This window comes from Macaca nemestrina, chromosome 8 (assembly GCF_043159975.1).
Source record: "Macaca nemestrina isolate mMacNem1 chromosome 8, mMacNem.hap1, whole genome shotgun sequence".
Lineage (NCBI taxonomy): Eukaryota > Metazoa > Chordata > Mammalia > Primates > Cercopithecidae > Macaca > Macaca nemestrina.
In genome coordinates this window covers 143,014,016-143,034,031 of record NC_092132.1, presented here as the reverse complement: position 1 = coordinate 143,034,031, position 20,016 = coordinate 143,014,016, and the positions used below count along the sequence as shown (strand labels likewise).

At 42.4% G+C, this 20,016-nt stretch overlaps 1 long non-coding RNA gene across 5 annotated transcripts; it reads left to right on the top strand.

The window, feature by feature from the left end:
- The first annotated feature begins 7,706 nt into the window (after nt 1–7,706).
- Nucleotides 7,707–19,703, top strand: LOC105491139 (uncharacterized). Of its 5 annotated transcripts, none has more exons than XR_011607238.1 (7): nt 7,708–8,699; nt 8,824–8,932; nt 9,673–10,035; nt 13,312–13,518; nt 15,782–16,137; nt 16,251–16,689; nt 18,561–19,703. It is a non-coding gene; the product is annotated as an uncharacterized lncRNA (long non-coding RNA). The 5 variants fall into 5 exon arrangements; XR_011607236.1 differs by having other exon boundaries at nt 7,711–8,699; nt 15,782–16,412; nt 16,636–16,689; XR_011607235.1 differs by having other exon boundaries at nt 7,707–8,699; nt 15,782–16,689.
- Nucleotides 19,704–20,016: the final 313 nt, after the last annotated feature.

Below are 20,016 nucleotides of genomic sequence, written 5' to 3'. Positions count from 1 at the left end.
TTCTGTGTGGCGACTTTAGATGGCGACTAAAACAGGAATCAGCTTGCCACTCTCTCACACAAATCAGAAGGCATCCTGTGATACTATGCCACTGTTTCAAAAAATATGCTTAAATTGCATGATGGTGCATCCCTGTAGTCCCAGCTACATGGGAGGCTGAGGCACGAGAATCACTTGAACCCAGGAGGCAGAGGTTGCAGTGAGCTGAGATCGCACCACTGCATTCCGGGCTGGGTGACAAGAGCGAAACTCTGTCTCCAAAACAATAATAATAACAATAATTATAATAATAATAATAATGATAATAAATAAATAAAAGATAGTTTAATTTATATAAAAGGGAAAATTTTAACCAAAAGATGTCAAATAAAACTGTGGTGGTTTGTAAGAGAAATATTGCCCCATCCCATAGGACTTACTATTTTGGATGAAGTAAAAACTAATTAATTTAACAAGCCGTTTTGACTGAGGAATCCTCTGGACTTGGGAAAGAAATAGGAGTATAAAAGCAAGTGGCTCCTTCCATATTTTCAGGGCATAATAGCCCCCCTTCCCTGAACAGTAATACATTGTCATACTCTGAGTAGCAGGACAGACAAGTTGATTTTTCACCAGTCATTGCTAAGAGTGGAACACACTGCAAACCTGCACTGGAAAGTTCTTTATCCTGTCTCACTGCTGCTCTCAGTTGTGTTTTACCTGGACAGAAAAGGACAAATTCCACTGAAACAGCTACAATATGAGAAATAGAGGAGTTACTCATTATTAAGATTGATTAATACATACTGATTTCAAAAGTACATCATATAGACACACGCAGATATGCATATTGCTTGCCTTATGGTTGACATAAGAGTTGTTTAAAGTCTAGTAAATATAAAGTGAATGTCGTAAAATAGAGACATTTCTAAGCATAAGCTTTTGAGAAAGACCATTTTGTCATCAGCTTAGCCTTCTCTGCCACCTCTACCTTATAGATGCCATTCAAAACGGAACCTGTTAAACTTGCCAAACTTGTCATTTGTTTGCGAAACTTGATGCCATGGGTTAGGCATTTTATCAGGTTTTCAGTTCATTTGGATCAATAACAACATATAATGTTAACAACTGGACAGTTCTACTTTCGTTCCTGACCCTGTTACGTGTCAGAAAGACCTGGGAAAAATGCCCAGCAATAGGGAACTGGGCACACCTACTATGGTATGTGCAAATAAACCAACGTTGAGGCCGGAAGGACATTAGAGAGCATGTACTCTAACATCTTACTTTCCTAATGTAAGTACCCCGGTGCAGACAGAAGTGACTTTCGAACTGATGACATGAAGGTAATTAGCGCCAACTCTGGTAGCCTTTTTTCTTCAACAGTAAAATGAAAGCCAGGTGTGGTAGCTCACACCTATCATCCCAGCACTTTGGGAAGCCAAGATGGGAGGATACCTTCAGGCTAAGAGTTCAAGACCAGCCTGGGCAACAAAGTGAGAATCTGTCTCTACCAAAAATTAAAAAAAAAAAACAACTAGTTGGGTCTAATGTTGGGCGCCTGTAGTCTCAACTACTTGTGAGGCTGAAAAAGGAGGATTGCTTCAGCCCAGAAGGTCAAGGCTACAGTGAGCTGAGGTGGGACCACTGTGTGCCAGCCTGGGTGACAGAGCAAGACCCTGTCTCAAAAAAAAAAAAAAAAAGTAAAATGAAATGATTAGTTTCTACTCAGTAGGATTTCTATAAGGATGAGTGAGAAAACCTTTATAAAATACGTAACACATAAAAATCATTTTTTTTTTTTTTGGATGGAGTCTTGCTCTGTCACTCAGGCTGGAGTGTAGTGGCGTGATCTCGGCTCACTGCAACCTCCACCTCCCGGGTTCGAGCGATTCTCCTGCCTCAGCCTCCTGAGTAGCTGGGACTATGGTATCGTGCCACCGTGCCTGGCTAATTTTTTGTATTTTACTAGAGGCGGGGTTTCACCATGTTGGCCAGGATGGTCTCGATCTCCTGACCTTGTGATCCACTTGCCTTGGCCTCCCAAAATGCTGGGATTACAGGTGTGAGCCACGACACCCAGCCAAAAATCATATTTTTTATTAATATTAGCAAAGCTGGATTAATCTATATTTGAGTAATATTGAGTTTCAGCCTCCTTATACTCACCATCTAGTGTTTCCAAAATTTATAATAAAAATGGGAACAAAAGTATATATACTACGAGAGTATAGCAGAGAGCAGTACGTTTGTATTGATGACGTTTATAGTGACTTGAGAAGGCAATATTTAAGTATATCTAGTTTTCTGTACCTATGGAATATAAGCTAAAGAGTCAACATACAATGCAACATTTTTATTTGAGGCAGAGTCTCTCTCTATTGCCTAGGCTGCAATGCAGTGGCACCATCTCAGCTCACTACAACCTTCTCCTCCCAAGTTCAAGTGATTCTCGTCATTCAGCCTCCCGAGTAGCTGGGAAGACAGGTGCACACCACCACACCTGGCTAATTATTGCATTTTTAGTAGAGATGGGGTTTCACCATGTTGGCCAGGCTGGTCTTGAACTCCTGGCCTCAAGTGACCTGCCCACCTAGGCCTCCCAAAGTGCCGGGATTACAGGCATAAGCCACTGCGCCAGGCCAAAAATATTTTTCTCAGTCATTGAAATTGTAATTGAATATTTCTGAAAGTAGAATTTTAAAATTTTAATTTTACTTATTTATTTTAGAGATGAGATCTTGCTATGTTGCCCTGGCTAGCCTCAAACTCCTGGGCTCAAAGGATTTTTCCACCTCCACTTCCCGAGTAGCTAGGACTGCATGTGCATGCTACTGCACCCAGCAGAATATTTATATGTAATTGCACGATTTGAATGTGAAATTTCAAACTGGAATGATAAAATGAAGCTGTGAAAAGGATACAAATTACAGTGGATAGAATGGGGAAGATAGAAAATCATAAGAAAGCAAACACATTAGGAATTGGCAGCCTTCTTTAAGAAACCTAGAGTGGCCAGTCAACGCCCTATTCTGTTATCCGCCCCCAGCCACATGTTATTTGTGTTTTGGTTTAAATAGGTTTTAAATCTCTTAGACGATTGATTCTATTAGAGAGTAATTCATGAACAGTAAATTCTAGTGATGATGTTGCTTGGTTGCTGACTCTGCTCTAAATATCAGATTTAATTAATTGGAAGATATGTGCTCCCTCTCTTGCCTGGGGAATACTTGCTGATCCCATTGGGAGGAGGTGGACTGTATTTGGAGGATTCGTCAGCTGAAAGATACGTGGGAGAGGTAATGACCTGTGTCACCTGTTAGTCACATTACCTGTGAAAAGTTATTTATTGTTCAGGCAATAAAAGTTACCTCATGGAGGCCAGAGTGCCTATCTATCACTGGTTGGCAGAGAAGGAAGTTGCTTGAAAGAAACCTACAAATATGTGAATTTTGAACCGTATGATAAGGAAGACAGAAAGTAAGGGAGAGGACATGGGTAAGAAATGACATCCCAGTATATCCCCAGTAATGGGATGGCTGGGTCATATGGTACATCTAGTTCTAGATCCTTGAGGAATCGCCATACTGTTTTCCATAATGGTTGAACTAGTTTACAATCCCACCAACAGTGTAAAAGTGTTCCTATTTCTCCACATCCTCTCCAGCACCTGTTGTTTCCTGACTTTTTAATGATTGCCATTCTAACTGGTGTGAGATGGTATCTCATTGTGGTTTTGATTTGCATTTCTCTGATGGCCAGTGATGATGAGCATTTTTTCATGTGTCTGTTGGCTGTATGAATGTCTTCTTTTGAGAAATGTCTGTTCATATCCTTTGCCCACTTTTTGATGGGGTTGTTTGTTTTTTTCTTGTAAATTTGTTTGAGTTCTTTGTAGGTTCTGGATATTAGCCCTTTGTCAGATGAGTAGATTGCAAAAATTTTCTCCCATTCTGTAGGTTGCCTGTTCACTCTGATGGTAGTTTCTTTTGCTGTGCAGAAGCTTTTTAGTTTAATTAGATCCCATTTGTCAATTTTGGTTTTTGCTGCCGTTGCTTTTGGTGTTTTAGACATGAAGTCTTTGCCCATGCCTATGTCCTGAATGGTACTACCTAGGTTTTCCTCCAGGTTTTTATGGTATTAGGTCTAATATTTAAGTCTCTAATCCATCTTGAATTAATTTTCGTATAAGGAGTAAGGAAAGGATCCAGTTTCAGCTTTCTACTTATGGCTAGCCAATTTTCCCAGCACCATTTATTAAAGAGGGAATCCTTTCCCCATTTCTTGTTTCTCTCAGGTTTGTCAAAGATCAGATGGCTGTAGATGTGTGGTATTATTTCTGAGGCCTCTGTTCTGTTCCATTGGTCTATATCTCTGTTTTGGTACCAGTACCATGCTGTTTTGGTTACTGTAGCCTTGTAGTATAGTTTGAAGTCAGGTAGTGTGATGCCTCCAGCTTTGTTCTTTTGACTTAGGATTGTCTTGGAGATGCGGGCTCTTTTTTGGTTCCATATGAACTTTAAAGCAGTTCTTTCCAATTCTGTGAAGAAACTCATTGGTAGCTTGATGGGGATGGCATTGAATCTATAAATAAATCATGCTGCTATAAAGACACATGCACACGTATGTTTATTGCGGCACTATTCACAATAGCAAAGACTTGGAATCAACCCAAATGTCCATCAGTGACAGACTGGATTAAGAAAATGTGGCACATATACTCCATGGAATACTATGCAGCCATAAAAAAGGATGAGTTTGTGTCCTTTGTAGGGACATGGATGCAGCTGGAAACCATCATTCTTAGCAAACTATCCCAAGAACAGAAAACCAAACACCGCATGTTCTCACTCATAGGTGGGAACTGAGCAATGAGATCACTTGGACTCGGGAAGGGGGACATCACACACTGGGGCCTATTATGGGAAGGGGGGAGGGGGGAGGGATTGCATTGGGAGTTATACCTGATGTAAATGACGAGTAGTTGGGTGCTGACGAGTTGATGGGTGCAGCACAGCAACATGGCACAAGTATACATATGTAACAAACCTGCACGTTATGCACATGTACCCTAGAACTTAAAGTATAATAATAATAAAAAAATAAATAAATAAATAAAAATAAAATAAAACTTGTACATTAAAAGTAAAAAAAAAAAAAAAAAAAAAAAAAAGAAATGACATACCAGTGACAGGTTTGACTAGTTTAAAATAAAATCGCAAGAGACTAGAGAAGTTGGCAATCAGTTTCACTAATTAAATTGAGGATGGCCAGTGCTCACCATACATGTAGCATGATTTCCATCTCAAAGACATAGAGCGTTGAGTCAGTTGGCCTGTGCTGCATAAAAATTACATCCACATTTTGTGACAAACCAACAACGGTTTGTTTTTTCTTTCGATTCTCTGGCTGGGCTGGGTAACACTTCTGCTGGTCTTGCCTGGGCTTAGCCATGGGGCTGATGTCAGCTATGGGCTGGGATCTGGGCTTGGCTGGAATAGATGTGTGAGACAGCACGGCCTCTCTTTCCTTATGGCCTCTCATCCTCTAAAAGGCTGGCCTGGCTTCTTCGCTTGGCGGTTCAGGGTTCCAACAGCAAGAGAAGGCAACTTTAATACACAAACACTTCTTAACCCTCTGCTTGCATTTGCTAAGTCACGTGGCCAAACCCAGAGGAGAGGGGATTATCTGGGGCATGTATAGAAAGAGGTGAGAACAAAGCCAGGATGAAACTCTGACTATGGATCACAAGTATGTTCAACTATCTCTATTTTATTTTATTTTTTTGAGACAGAGTCTTGCTCTGTTGCCCAGACTGGGTACAGGGGCACAGCTCACTGCAACCTCTGCCTCTGAAGTTCAAGCAATTCTGTACCTCAGCCTCCCGTGTAGCTGGGACTACAGGCATATGCCACCACGCCACCATGCTCAGCTCATTTTTTTGCATTTTTAGTAGAGACGGGGTCTCACCGTGTTGGCCAGGCTGGTCTTGAACTCCTGGCCTCAAGCGATCTACCCGTCTTGGCCTCCCAAAGTGTTGGGATTACAGGTTTGAGCCAACATCCCTGGTCAACTATCTTTAAATAGGAATATCAAAATATCTTAGAAATATCTACAACCAAAGAGTAGAATTCCTCTAGATCAGTGATGTCCAATAGAGATATATATAGTTATATAGGTAATATAATTTAAAATTTTCTAGTAGTGACATTAAAAAAGGTAAAAAATGTGAAATTAATTTTCATACTATATTTTATTTAATCTAGTATATCTAAAATGATTTCATTTCAACATGTACTCATATTAAAATTATTACTGAGAGATCTATATTCTTTTTTTGGTGCTAAGCCTTCAAATTCCATGTCTTTTACACTGTGTCACACCTCAATTCAGGCTCACCATATTCGGAGTGTTCAGTAGCATCACGTGGTATGTTGTCATTGGACTGGACTGCACAGAACTAGATGCTAACAGCTGGGGAAGAGGAAGAAGTGGAACTGGAAGGCTGAAATCCATTGACAGTCTGTATGCAGAATAGTCATTTCTTGACAGCTAAGGGTAGGAGGCAGGAGAGGAAGGACCTGTATAAAAAACAGAATGAATGCTCAGTAGTAAGAAATCTATTCATAATACCTGTTATATTAATAAATTAAAAAATACTAACAGATTCTTTCTGTAAAATTTAAAATCTTTTTTTTTTTTGAAACGGTGTCTCGCTCTGTTGCCCAGGCTGGAGTGCAGTGGCGTGATCTCGGTTCACTGCAAGCTCCACCTCCGGGGTTCTCGCCATTCTCCTGCCTCAGCCTCCCGAGTAGCTGGGACTGCAGGCGCCCACTGCCATGCCTGGCTAATATTTTGTATTTTTTAGAAGAGACAAGGTTTCACCGTGTTAGCCAGGATGTCTCGATCTCCTGACCTCGTGATCCGCCCGCCTTGGCCTCCCAAAGTGCTGGGATTACAGGCGTGAGCCACCGCGCCCGGCCAAAATCAATTTTTAAACTTTTATTTAGGTTCAGGGATACATGTGGAGGTTATTATATGTGTAAATCGCGTGCCATGGGGGTTTGATGTACAGGTTATTTAATCACCCAGGTAGTAAGCATAGTACCCAACAGACAGTTTTTCGATCCTCTGAGATTCTATTTTGTTAACATTCAACATGAATGACTAATTTAAACAACAACCACAAAAACCCATGGTGAAATAAAATAGAGGGATATTTCCCTCAGTGGTAAAGAATATCTACTTAAATCAATGGCCAACATTATAAGTAGTTTAATAGCGTAAGCATTCCCGGCAAGTTCAGAACTTTTTTTTTTTTTTTTTTTGAGACGGAGTCTCGCTCTGTCCCCCAGGCTGGAGTGAGCGGCGCCATGTCGGCTCACTGCAAGCTCCGCCTCCCGGGTTCACGCCATTCTCCTGCCTCAGCCTCCCAGTAGCTGGGACTACAGGCGCCGCCACCTCGCCCGGCTAATTTTTTGTATTTTTGGTAGAGACGATGTTTCACTGTTAGCCAGGATGGTCTTGATCTCCTGACCTCGTGATCTGCCCGCCTCGGCCTCCCAAAGTGCTGGGATTACAGGCGTGAGCCACCGAGCCCGGCCTCAGAACTATTTTTTAAGCATTGAGCTGGAAGGACTAACCAATAAAATTAGATAAGGGCCTAAATGTAAGGGTAAAAATATTGACAGGAAGAGGCAAAAAAAAAAAAAAAAAAAAAAAAAAAAAAAAAAATCCCATTTACAATGGTGGTGACAAGAAAATTAATAGGATTTCTATGAAGTTCTGGTAGACTAAAAATGACTACAAATTCTTTGCCACTTTGCTTAGAAAGAAGTTGAATCTAATTCACCAATCAATGACTAGGCTTGGCCGTGTGACTTGCCTTGGTCAATGGGACACCCGTAAGTATGACATAGCAGAGACTTGAGAGTTGCTTGTGCATGGGAGCTTGTCCAAGTGAAAAAACTAGTCTAGTGTGTGGAGGAGGAAAGGATGCTTGGAAGAGGACCAAGGCACCCAGCTGCCAGCTCGATCCAAGGCTCCTGACAAGTCCATCTTGGTCCCTGATTTGCAGCCAGCTGAATGTAGTCTCATGAATGAGCCCAGACAAGAACATCAAATGATAGCAAAATAATAAATAGTCAATCATTAACTTCGGGGATGGACTGTCATGCAGCAATAATTAACGGATACAGAAGAAAACTGCTTTAGAATCCTGAAGTTGTAGTTATTTTAGAAATCATCTAATGGCCTTGCCTTATGACAAAGGGATACTGGAAACTGGGACTAGAGAGTTTAAGACAGGGGGTGACATGGGCAGGTCTGAGGCCAGCAACTTCATCTCCATTGATGCATTAATTTACTCATTCTTTCATCAAGCATTCTTTGAGTGCTCGCTGAGCTTGGTGCTCAGAAAGATGGAACAGGCTGAGTTCAGAGGAAGAGACAGGCATAGGAGGAAACAGCCATGATATCAAGAGATAAACAGTGTAATAAAAGTATATGCAGAGGGCTGTTTCCAGGGACATGGGGCCAAAGTGGGAGGGTCACTGAAGTGACATTTGGACTGGGTCATAAAGGATCTATAAGATTTTATGAGTCAGAGGAGGTTGGGGAAGGACATTTCAGGCAGAGTCAGGAGTAGCAAAGGCCCAGAAATGTCTTAGTGTAAACAGAATCAAGGGAATGGTGAGGGGTATGGACCAGTTTCCAGCCAGGTAATAAAAGGACATGATTCAATTTGACTTTTGTCCTTGCAGACCTCATTCTGCAAATCCATTTTGGATTGACTTCCAAGGAATCTTGATTTCAGCTAACTCTCCACCACCCTTTTTGCAACAGGTTTCAGCTAGGACCTACAAAGTGAAAAGGACACCCTCCTGTAATATTTAGCTGGCGGGTTCAGAATTTATACCTTGTCTCATCTTTGCTGTTCTCTCTTTAACATAGTGTAAGTTTCACTGCCGATTCATTTTATCTTAATAGACAGGTAAGCATAATTTTGCACATGACGTTTGGGGATGATCTGCGCTTGGAAAATGAACTGATGTGTTTTCTTCCCTGCAGAAGATGGGAAAGGAGAACTCTAATAGTTTACAACCAGTTTCCTTCACCAGCTCCCCCTTTGGCATTGAAATAAACCTTTTAACTTCCTCGTAATATACCTGAATATCATTTACTAGAATTTGACACAAAGACAAGTGTTCTTCATTGTTTGTATCTGTAACTAGGGAAATATGTTTTCTGAGAGTTTTAACATTCCAATCCATCAGCTAGCTAATCCTTTTAATCCCTGTAGCTAAGAAAATAGAAAAAAAGTATCAATCATTGTTTTTATTTTTACTAGCCTGCACCCTCATCCAGAGGTTGCACTGTTGATGATATTAAGGCAATCAGGTTCTTTTTTAAACACCTGACGCATTACTTGTTTCTAGTTAATACGGAAATAAATGGCTTTCTCTCTCTCTTTTTAATAAAAGGTTGGCTTGTGCTGTTTCAGTGCTTAAAGTGAAATTGAATGGCATGTGAAGCCACTTGAAAATAAAAAAGGACCTGAAATCATCTTGTCTCTTTATTTTGTGACACATTTCATTCTTTTCATTCCAGCGACTTTTAAAAAATTCATTCAGTTTGTTTCCATTTCTGTTATTTTAAAAATAATCCTCTTGTTTCTTTGATTTTCTTGAGTAGCAGAAGCCATCCCTGCCCGTAGACACACACACTTACTCAGCCTTGTTGTGTTGGGCCATCAGGAGGAACCACTCTCAACTCTAGCTCGACGTGAGCTCTCTTCCAGGAAGTAATGGAGCTGGGGAGCTGGTACTTGAAGGATGAGACTTCACCAGGCAGATAAAGGAGAAAAGCGATCCAGGCAGAGGCAACGGTGGGAGCTAAAACATGAAAGAGGAACTCCAGAGGATCACGAAGTGTGTCCCACTATAAATGTATAAATGTGTGTGTGTGATCTCACCATCGCCATCACTGTGACGCTGCTGAGGCAGGTTCAGAAAAAACTTGAATGTCATGCTGGAGGGTGTGGTCTTTATTCTGCAGGTGAGAGAACTGTGAGTGGTTTTAAAGCCAGGTAATGCCATGCCCTGATTTGGTTTTGAGCCATCACTCTGTAGCAGAACAGAGAGAAAGGGGGGCTGGTTAGGAGGCTATTTAATTGCAGTGCTTCACGTGACAGATGTTAGGCTTGGACGTCAGTATTCCAGAAGAGAAGAGCAAAAGTAATGTGGTGTTGGGGGCGGCGGTTAGCCTGGGGACTGGGTGCATGGCAAAAGCCAAGTTTCACAGCAAGACAGGGAAAAGAGGGTGTGCGTGAATGGGGAGGGCAGGGACGGGGATGTGGGAGGGGAGGAATTTGACATTGGATGTTTAAAAAGTTCAGGGAGGAAGATTCCACAGATGACTCTGAGATCTGATATGGATCAGGGTGAGGTCTGATGCCTTTTGTTTGGTTGCTCAATTGCCAACATTTTTAGACACTTGTTTATCTGTTTAGGTGTTCTATCTTTCCACCTGCAGCTCGCTAGATGTTTATGGTTACTTTTCATATATATATATACACACACACACATATATGTACATGAAATATATATTTATAGATGTATATGAAATACATACATGTATGAATATATACACATATATGTATATGAAATATATACGTATATAAAATATGTAAATTTCTTATACATATTTCATATATATATATATAGAGAGAGAGAGAGAGAGAGAGAGAGAGTCGTGCTTTGTTGCCCAGGCTGGAGTGCAGTGGCATGATCTCAGTTCACTGCAACCTCTACCTCCCGGGTTCAAATGATTCTCCTCCCTCAGCCTCCTGAGTAGCTGGGATTATAGGCACGTGCCACCACACCCAGCTAATTTTTGTATTTTTAGTAGAGACAGAGTTTCACCATGTTGGCCAGGCTGGTCTCGAACTCCTGAACTCAGGTGATCCTCCCGCCTAGGCCTCCCAAAGTTCTGGAATTACAGGCATAAGCCACCACGCCTGGCCAACTTTTCAATTATAACAATGAAAATTTCACATTGATTTTAAAAAATTTTTTTTTTGGCTGAAAGGTACTCTTCTAGCATTTAAAGTCAAAATGAATAGAATGTCAGGTCAACCCACTTGAAAATAAAAGGAACCAACTGCCATAACAAGACTTAATAATATAGAACTGCTGCTTTTCCTATCTTTCATGTTTTATTTTTACCGTTATAATTTTCTCATAATTATCCACTTTGATTTTTTCTTCTAATATTCTTTCCCCATCTTCCCACTTAGAAGGAAGCAGTAGATATTGGGGTATTTTTCCTGATCATTTTCAGAGCACTGGTTCTGCACCGCAGGGTTAGTTACCTACTGCCTACCTAGGAGATAGTGGAAGTTACCTCCCCTGTCTCAGGCTGTCTCGGGGAAGTCCTTAGAAACTCAGATTTTCATTCCCATAGCTTGAGCTGTGAAACAACAAGATACGTGAAAATATTCTTGGGCTATCCTTACCCGTAAATGTCAGAAAATGCCTTCCTTAAAAAATAGAAATGTAAAAATTCTGCTTTTTATTGCAACACTTATCTATGGGCATGTAAGCCCTTGATGAATATTTGTTGAACGAATTAAAATCTAAATTATTCACTATTTTATTATTATTATTTTTGAGATGGAGTCTCACTCTGTTGCCCAGGCTGGAGTGCAGTGGCACAATCTCAGCTTATTGCAACCTCCTAGATTGGAGTGCGGTGGTGTGATACCACCTCACTGCAACCTCTGCCTCCTGGGTTCAAGCGATTCTCCTGCTTCAGCCTCTCAAGCAGCTGGGGCTACAGGAGCAGGCCACCACGCCCAGCGAATTCTTTATTTTTAGTAGAGACTGGGTTTCACCATGTTGGTCAGGCTGGTCTCGAACTTCTGACCTCAGGTGATCCGCCCGCCTTGGCCTCCCAAAGTGCTGGGATTACAGGAGTGAGCCACCATGCCTGGACTAAAATCTAACTTATTAAAAAAAGGTTTCTCAGCTCTACAAATGACTCCTCCTTTTTATTACACAGCACCTGTATCGTAACAAAATGATGTTAGTTTTGATCTCTAAACCAGTTCTGTATAATGCTAAAAATTCATGATGATTCAGAGACATGTTGACTGTCATCTGCCACCAAATCACCATATAAAAAGGTAAAGAGCCCTTATTAGACAGAAAGAGGCCTCACATAGAGGATTCCATCCCCCAAAGCAGGTGCTCATCAAAATAGATTCCAGTAATGATGGACTCTACATTCAGTGGGTGATAGGCTTATGTTACAGCAATCAAAGTGCCTTTTTCTAATTAGTACAAGTTAAATAGAATAGGAAGGTTTGGGCTTCTCCATAATGACATGGTTATTAGTGATTTCTTAGAGTGTTGCAGTAATGGGCCGAGCATGGTGGCTCACGCCTGTAATCCCAGCACTTTGGGAGGCCGTGGCTGGTGGATCACCCGAGGTCAGGAGTTTGAGACCAGCCTGGCCAACATGGTGAAACCCCATCTCTACTAAAAATACAAAAATTGGCCAGGCGTAGTGGTGCACACCTGTAATCTCAGCTACTCAGGAGGCTGAAGTGGGAGAATCACTTGAACCCAGGAGGCAGAAGTTGTAGTGAACTAAGACTGCGCCACTGCACTGTAGCCTAGGCAACAGGGCAAGACTCCTTCTCAAAAAAAAAAAAATAAATAAATAAAAGAGAATTTTGTGGTAATGTTAATGTTTTCCAGCATTATTTTAACGAGGTTCAGCTGAATCAAGTTACCTATCCATGGTTTGGCATCAAATCAACACACCTGGGACAGGTTCAAAGTTTGTCTACATTATTTTCCCTTACGGAACTTTCTAAACTCCTGCTAGGCCACAACATGAACCTGACAACTGTTTCTTTCTGAGCGAAGATCCTGTCAGACAAGTGCACCATTGGGACTGGAACCCGCTGTGGGTTTGTGTGTCGTATGTTGCAAAAGGCAGGGTCCCTTTGCATAATGGATCCGCCCGGGACTGAGGCTGGACTTGAGTGTGTTATTCACGATTTTCATTTCCATAATGAAAAACCGCTTTCTTAAAGACAACTTTATTAACCAGAGAGTGGAATTTCAGATTGTAGAGACAATGAAAGATTTGGATGAATTTTAGCATCCATTCTGTCTGTAGTAAAATGAAGATGCTGTACCTTCCATATACCATTTCCTGGGTGCCAGGCATTGTGCATAGTACTTAGCTCACATCAACTCATCCTATTCTTTTGCAATGGGGCATGAAATGTGACTTCTCCTGTGCCCTCCTTGCATTTGGCAGACGCTTCAAAGCTCAACAACCGCAGGTGCCAGACCATCTCTGCAGAACCAGTTCAGCCACCATCACTCATCAGCCACCTCCAGGCTCCATAAGAAAAAGTGCAAAAATTCCCTAGGAAGAGCAGGGCAGAGACATGCCTCTAGAGAGTCTTCTGCCGTGGTGTGGCCTCCCCGTTTTCCCACTATCTCCCAGGACCCTGTGTACAAGGTGGGCTCTGCAGAGAGATGCTAAACACCAACCTGATTCTTCCTCAACACCATGTCATGTATTTTTCCAAGAATTGTTCTTCTCTGTCCTTGGATGAATTTCTGAGTTCACTGATTTACCTATCACTTTCAGATATTAAAAAATCTAATACATAGTTGAAATGCCAACACACATTTATTTTTTATTTTTATTTTTAAAAAATATTTTAAAAGTAAATACATGAAGACAGGATCTTGCTACGTTGGCCGGGCTGGTCTCAAATTCTCAGCCCTGAGCGATCCTCTTGCTTTGGCCTCCCGAATTGTTGGGATTATGGGCGTGTGCCACTGCGCCCAGCCTCAACCCACATCCAGTTCACCATAGTGTTTCCTCTCCTTAGATGCATCCTGCCTCCAGCTAGGAGGTCTACAGTGTGGCCAGGCCACAGTTAACTTCCTTCCTATCCCTTCATCTGTCTTCCACTAGTCCTTTCCCCGAACTTACTGTGCTCCTTTGGGATTCAAGGGAAGAGGGGAGAAGGGCTGAGGGGCTGAAAAGGCTGTCTCTGACTGGGGCAGGGCTAATCTGCCCACGCAAGTGTGGCGCATGGCCACATATGGACTGTGTGTCTCCTGGCTCCCTCTTGTGGGGATCTTGGACAGTCCCACTGGGCACAACCAACGATCATTCCTGGGTTGGCCCCTTCATCTTCTATCTACTCTGACTCCCTGTAGGTGGGGATTACTGCTGCCACCTCCCCTCCTCCCCAGACGGTCTTCTCAGATGGAGTCTCCTTCTTTCTTTCTTTGGCCCAGATCAAGGTGACTCTGGCCCGTGGAAGTCATCACCCCTGTGATGCCCCTGGTGTGGTGCTTCCAGCTCCTCCTAGAGCCCACTCCTCCCCCTGCCTCCAGGGAAGCTCAGCCACAGCCTCTGGCTTTCAGCCTTTTTATGAAATGCAAGCGAGGCTGGGCATGGTGGCTTACCTGTAATCCCAGCACTTTTGAAGGCTGAGGTGGGAGGATCGCTTGAGGCCAGGAGTTTGAGACCAGCCTGGGCAACCTGGCAAGCCCCCCTCTCTAAATTTTTTTTTTTTTTTCAATTAGCCAGGCACGGTGGTGCACACCTGTGGTCCTAGTTCCTCAGGAAACTGAGGCAGGAAGATAGCTTGAGCCCAGAAGTTCAAGGCTGCAGTGAGCTATGATCATGCCACTGTACTCCAGCCTGGGCGACAGAGTGAGACCCTGTCTCTAAAAAACAAAGCAAAACAAAAAACCACCAATGAGACACCAGTCCATGCATGCTCTCCACACTTCAAGTTTTCCAACATTTTCTAATATTTTCTGGTTTCTCTCTGATCTGAAGCAGGTGGGTTGCAGAAGGGCACCCCTTTTCTACCTCCCTCCTCCCATTAGGGTGAACTGCATGGCACCCCAGCAATCCTCCACAAGGACACTGTCCCTGGCAGCCTCTCTAGCACATCTTTAATATTCTCTTTTATATCTTGAGAGGAGTAATTGGCTTATTCCGCAACGTTAGCAAACGGGTTTGGGGATAACTCTGCAAGTCTTGTGGAAATGGCCAAAAGCCTGCCTGAAAACGTGGGGGTGCTTGACGCTTCTTGTTTTCAGTTTTGGGTCCTTGGTCCAAACTCTGTTGACACTTAATCTGTGGATTAGGAGTTTACACATGTCCTTTTTACAAATGTTGAAACTAAGACTCAGAAAGGTTAAATAAGTTGCCCAAGTTCGCATGACTAAGAAATGGTAAAATGGAATTCTGCTTACTGCTGTCTCGTGATTTCCCAGAATCCAGTGAGTGTTTACAAAGCCCGGGATGGGGTTAGGAGAGCATGGCTTCAGTTTCTTACTCAGCAGTTTTACTGCTAGTCAAGCAACAGAAAACCATACTCTAAAAAACAGCTTAACAACTGCAACCGATCTGTCATATGGTTCCGAGTTTAGCTAAAATTTTATTTCTTATAAAAACCGAGGCCATGTGGACTGTAGGTGAATCCTTTTTGGTTCCCAGAGTTTAGAACAAACAGTCAGGAGACTGACCCCACAATCTCCAAAGTCCATTTTTCCATCTGAACCGATAAGTAGGGTCCATTTAGGTGGTGGAAAATAAGAACATTTTTAACGTCTCTCTAGAATAAGAAACACGAGGATATTGTATAATAGCTTAGGACTTTTGTTTCCCTTTTACTTCTCACATTGCTTTTGTGTAATGTTGGCATTCAAAGTTTGTTTATTTTTTGGTTAACACTGTGCTTGTTTCCTAGGGCTGCTGTCGCAGAGCAACACAGAGTGGCTTAGAACAACAGAAATGAATGCTCCTGCAGTTCTGGAGGCTAAGTCTGAAATCAAGGTGTCAGCAGGGCTGTGCTTCCTCTGAGCCTCTAAGGGAGGATCCTTCCTTGTGTCTTCCAGCTTCTTTTGGCCTCAGGCAATTTTTGGCTTGCAGTGGCATAACTCCAATCTCTGCTTCCTTCATTACGTGGCCTTTTCCTTCTGTGTCTGGGTCCAAATTTCCCTGCTCTTAGAAGAACACCAGTGATATTTGACTAAGGACACACTCCACTCCAGTCTGACTTCATCTTCATTTAGCTAATTACATCTGCAAGGACACTATTTCCAAGTAAGGTCACATTCAGCAGTACTGGGAGTTAGAACTTCAGCATACCTTTCTAGGGGGACACAATTCTACCCGTCACATCTCTCAGTTATATATTTCCATCCCCAAGGAAACAGGAGCTACAAAGGGCATTTTTGTGAAAAAGCTAAGGTTGTCTTTGAAGCCTGCCTCCTTTTCCCAAGGGCAGAGGAAAACTTCCGCCAGTCAACTCAGCATCTTAGCATTCTCAAAGCCCTCCGTTTGGGACACGAGGACTTTTATACATTCATGCATCCAAGGTACATTGGTTTGACTGTGTCCCCACTCAAATCTCATCTTGAATTGTAGCTCCCATAATTCCCATGTGTTGTCGGGGGACCCAGTGGGAGATAATTGAATCACGGGGGCGGTTTCTCCCATACTGTTCTCGTGGTAGCGAGTAAGTCTCTCAAGATCTTTTGGTTTTATGAGGGGAAACCCTTTCAGTTGGTCCTCTTTCTCTCTTGCTTGCCTCCCTGTAAGATGAGCCTTTCCGTTTGCACCATGATTGGGAGACCTCCCCAGCTGCGTGAAACTGTGAGTCCATTAAACCTCTTTTCCTTTGTAAATTACTCAGTCTCGGTATGTCTTTATCAGCAGCGTGAAAGCAGACTAATACATACATACATTGCTAGCCCTAAATTATTTTATGGTTATCCCTCCTAGAATCTTTCCCTTTTAAATGTTGGTAATTTGAACTGAAGGAAAAAAAATTCTGGTTAAAGCAGAGATAGAGAAAGGGAGAAAGAAGCTGACCTTGAGGAAGCTTCCTTGGATATGAATATGCCATAAGAACAAATCAGGAACATGGAGCCAATGACTTCAGCTTTCTGTACACTGCTTCTTACAGAGCCAGCAACCACTCTGCAGCACCAGGAGTGTAAAACGCCTCCTGGCTGTCATATTCTACCTCTGTTGACTATTTCTGAGTGCACACCAGCAAGTTGTGCAGAGCAATTAAGGACTGCCCTTCTCAGCTGGGCACCTGTAATCCCAGCACTTTGGGAGACGGAGGCAGGTGGATCACTTGAGGTCAGGAGTTTGAGACCAGCCTGGCCAACATGGTGAAGCCCTGTCTCTATTAAAAAAAGAATGCAAAAATTAGTCAGGCGTGGTGGTGGACACCTGTAATTCCAGCTACTCAAGAGGCTGAGGCAGGAGAATTGCTTGAGCCTGGGAGGTGGAGGTTGAAGCGAGCCAAGATTGTGCCACTGCACTCCAGCCTGGGCAAACAGAGCGAGACTCTATCCCAAAAAAAGAACTGCCCTCCTCAGCCAGAGACCAGCTGAGAGGGACCTGAATTTGGCAGTCGTGGTCAGCTGCAATTCTAGCACGAACAGTTTTTGGCATAGTGTATTTTTCTAAGAGTAACAGATTAGGTTTATTATCTAAAATTAAAACTTTAATATAAATAGAATATTACATGTAGTATGATTATGTATGCTATTGTGTTACATCATTTACATAATAATATAATTTTATCTAAAATTAAAATGATTTACTGTAACTAGTTCTATTCACAGCATATGTGTATATTTTATTCTAAATAGCTATGTATTATTTAATATAAAATAGCTACAAATATAGGAACTTTCAACACGCTTTTTAAAAACTGTAATTCTAGGACAATTGCAAATGAATAAAAACGCTATCGCCTTCAGTGTATTTAATGAATCGATTGTTTTGCATATAAATTCAATAATAGAGTTTTCTCAGCTCATACCAAATAGGTTACTATTCGCCCCTTGGCAGATTTCTCTGGGCTTGTTTTCCCAGGGTCTCCAGTGGTTGCTCTGTCACACCACTGAAAGGGCACTAGCAACTTTGTGTTTTCTTTTCTTTTTTTTTGACAGAGTCTTGGGCTGTCATCCAGGCTGGAGTGCAGTGGCGCAATCTCAGGTCACTGCAACCTCTGCCTCTCGGGTTCGAGCGATTCTCCTGCTTTAGCCTCCCGAGTAGCTGGGACTACAGGTGTGCACCACCACGCCTGGCTAATTTTTGAAGTTTGAGTAGAGACGGGGTTTTGCCATGTTGGCCAGGCTGGTCTCAAACTCCCGACCTCAGGTGATCCACCTGCCTCAGCCTCCCAAAGTGCTGGGATTACAGGCATGAGCCACTGTGCCCAGCCTATTTTGTGTTTTCTGCCAGCCTCCCTCTAACACCATTCCTGGCATAGAGCAGACACTTAGTACATATATGTCTTTTAACCTCAGTAAAATAAATGATTGAGTTTATTCCTTTTAAGGGTAATCTGTCATGGTTTAAGACAAAATTGAACTTTCTAGAGACTGCCAACTTTGATAAATCTTGAAATCTTGAGTTACCAAGTTACCAATTTTAAGAGTTAAAGCAACAATAACAGCAAAATAACTTTTGATGACCTAAAAACTTGTTGTGTCATTTCATAGGAAAGATTTGAGAGATAGAGCTAGAAGAAAGACTGCCAGCTTGGAAACCAAATTCAGGCTCTATCAACGCAGACACCGACCAGTGACTCAAAAGTGACAGAGAGCTTCCTGTGTTTAATTAAAGATTCGAAGTCAACAAGTAACAGAAAGATAAAAACAAGGCCACTCATGCTGCTTGGCATATGACTGCATCATTCTGTTAAACAGGAAAACAAAACTACTTAACCTTTGCTTTTGTATTTTATCGGGAGTCATGAGGGTCCGGTGGAAACAGTTCAGGTCTCGTGTAGTAATAACATTTGCTGTTCTTTAGGTTTTAAAAATTTTGATGCATGGGGAATTCACTTTTCTGTTTCAGGTTTCTCATGCATAAAATGAGGACAATAATAGCTGTAGCATGGTGAGATTGTAAAAATTGAGATAATACAGTATTGTATGTGGTGCCATCTTTAAAAGTTCTTCTGTGGATCTCACATCCCCTTTCTGCTACTGCTCTAGGGCTCGGCTTCTGAACAAAGCATGTCCTCTCAAAAGACTTGATATTAGGCCTCCATTCTCACAGACTCTTGTCATCATCCTGCTACAATTAGTTCTTTGGCTCTAGCCCATCAAGTTCCACAATGACCTCCATATCTGTTAAATCTCTTGGTCAATTCCTGTCAATTTCCTGTCCTCAGAGTAGCATCTGACACAGCTGAACACCCTGCTTTTCTGGAAATGCAGTTTTCTCCAGGCTTCCAGGACTGCACCGTTGCCTGGAATTCCTCCACTGACGCAACTCTTTTACTTACTCCTTAGCGTACTTCTCCTTGGTGGATTTCTAAATCTGGGGGCGCTGCAGGATTTTGATCTGGGACATCTTCTCCTCTGTCTCTCCCTGCTGCTAAGACCATTAAGTCATCTTATGTATATGTTGAAGACCCTTAGCCTCTCATCTGAGCTCCAGAATTACATATGGAATTGTCCACTTGGATTTCTAAGAGGCATCTCAAGCTTAACATGATCCAAAGCAAACTAGCCATCTGAACTTCTTCCCTGTCTTCATCCCACCCACTTCTTGCCTAGTCTTCCTTTTCTTACGCCATGAACCTCTCTTTTATTTAGCTGCTCAGGCAAAAAACTAGAAGTCGTCCTTTTTTTTTTTTTTTTTTTTTTTTTTTTGAGATGGAGTTTTATGCTTGTTGCCCAGGCTGGAGTACAATGGTATGATCTCGGCTCACCGCAACCTTCATCTCTTGGGTTCAAGTGATTCTTCTGCCTCAGTTTCCCAAGTAGCTGGGATTACAGGCGCCCACCACCACGCCTGGCTGATTTTTGTATTTTTAGTAGAGATGGAGTTTCGTCATGTTGACCAGGCTGGTCTTGAACTCCTGACCTCAGGTAATCCACCCTCCTTGGCCTCCCAAAGTGCTGGGATTACAGGCGTGAGCCACTACACCGGGCCTAGAAGTCACCG